This window comes from Pogona vitticeps, chromosome 2, assembly GCF_051106095.1.
Source record: "Pogona vitticeps strain Pit_001003342236 chromosome 2, PviZW2.1, whole genome shotgun sequence".
NCBI lineage: Eukaryota > Metazoa > Chordata > Lepidosauria > Squamata > Agamidae > Pogona > Pogona vitticeps.
This window is the reverse complement of record NC_135784.1, coordinates 162,430,152-162,432,138: the sequence shown is the minus strand read 5'-3', so window position 1 is coordinate 162,432,138 and position 1,987 is coordinate 162,430,152.

Sequence of the window (1,987 nt, the reverse complement as noted above, 5' to 3'; positions counted from 1 at the left end):
TAAGCCTCCACTGCCACCATCAGTTGTGTTCACTGATATTTAAGTCTGATAGACTCCACCTCGAGTCTTTTGCCACTTCTGATGGCACTGCACATGACTTTCCTTGTGGTTGTGAATTTCTATAGTGCATTTGTATAGTATAGTCCAATTGGACCTTGGACCAATTGGAGGGCGAGCTTCGTGCACGGGGGCACCCCTGCACTCATGGAGGGGCGTGTCACACTCGCGGGTGGGTGAGTTGTGCTTGCAGAGGCCCGCGAGCATGACCCATCCACCCACAAGCACAACACGCCTCTCCGCGAGCGTGACATGTCAACCCGCAAGTGCGACATGCCCACCGTGCGTGGGGGGGGCAGAGATCCATGTCCACCAGCCCAGTTCAAGGAAGCCCACGAACTTGCACCAGGCCGGGGATTGGGGACCCCTGGTATAGTCAGTAACACTGGTTTGTACAAAACATGCCAAATCAAAGTTGATCTTCACACTGATAATCCCACTATGTTCTCAAACTCATTTTCTTCTCTAATGTTTCATTCCCCAGAGCACACTAGGAAATGAGGCTCCACAGTTCCCCCCTCCCGAAAACTCTGCATCATTAGAGGTCACACTAGAGACATCTTTTGTTAATGGCCTGCCATGTCTTCCCCTTCTGTGTGTAAAGAAACCAAGGACTTGGTAGGATGGCCAGCTCTGGCCACCAGAAGATTCCCCAGAACATTTGATTGAATACCGTATTTTTTCCGTGTATAAGACGCCCCCATGTATAAAACACTCCACTTTTCTAATCAAAATTAAGAAATCTTAAGTGGGGCTTAGCAAGTGTAGGGGGAAAGGGATCAAAGCACTGCAGGATCGCTTTGATCCCTGCTTTCCCCTCCACTTGTTTCTGTTCTCTCCTCAGCTTACTTCTGTGTATAAGACAACCCTCAATTTTTAGTCTAAAGATTTTAGACAAAAGTATAGTCTTATACATGGAAAATACAGTAAATTAGTCACCTCAGTATCATCTCTGTGTGTGAGACATCTGAATACAATAGTCCTAATTCCACAAAATTAGGATCCTAGCTAAGGTTGCCTCATGTTTAACCCACCTGGGCCATACATTTACTCTGGTTCTCAGCTTTCATTTGGCCATGATTCAGGCTTGCTAACTAGGCCACAATGTAATACTGAACAAAACATGATCCTAATCCCTTTCTAACCTTCTTCCCATCTTCAGATTGGGGCAACTGCTGAAATTAATGCCTTGGTGTGAAAACTTATATTATCTCAGGCATTCTCTTACTAAAATTGGCCGATGGAGCAACGGCCAAAGCTTTCGCTTTCAAAACGTTTTTCCTTTCTGAGGATCATCACAAAAAGCAGCCCAACCAGACCTGATAGCCTGTGACAAAACTGCATGGTTTCAAAATTAGAAGCAAGCACATTAGGGTCCTCTAGGGACCCCTCTAGGTGGACCACAACTCCCAGAAGCCTTAGTAAGTCTAGTCAATGGTAATGGAGGATGGGAATTGCAGTGCACCACCACCTGAGAGGCCACAGGTTCCCACTTCTCAGGAGTTATGGGCTAGGACAAATTCTGCCTATGCTTTTTACCCTAGAGTTGCTTCTCCGGATATTTTTTTCTCCTTGGATGTGCCTGGAAGAAAACACAACAGGAGAAAAACCATTGATGAGAAATCATTTGTGGCAGGATAGCACAGATAGGGGGCAAGTCGATATGCTCCTTTCACATTCTGTGCTGGAAACCATTGTCTTCAGGTTCACACACTTAAGGACTGGTTTTACCAGTGCCAACCCACCCATCCCTGAGTTTCTATGGCCAAGAGGAGATTCTAACCCAGGTCTCCTAAATCCTAGTCCATCACCCTGTCCACTACACCGCAATGGGTACCCATTTTCCAATAGGCACATATTAATTGTGTGCAGTTTCATGCATATTGTTGCAATGCGTTTTTTAAAGGTGGTGTTGATCCATGTAGAATGA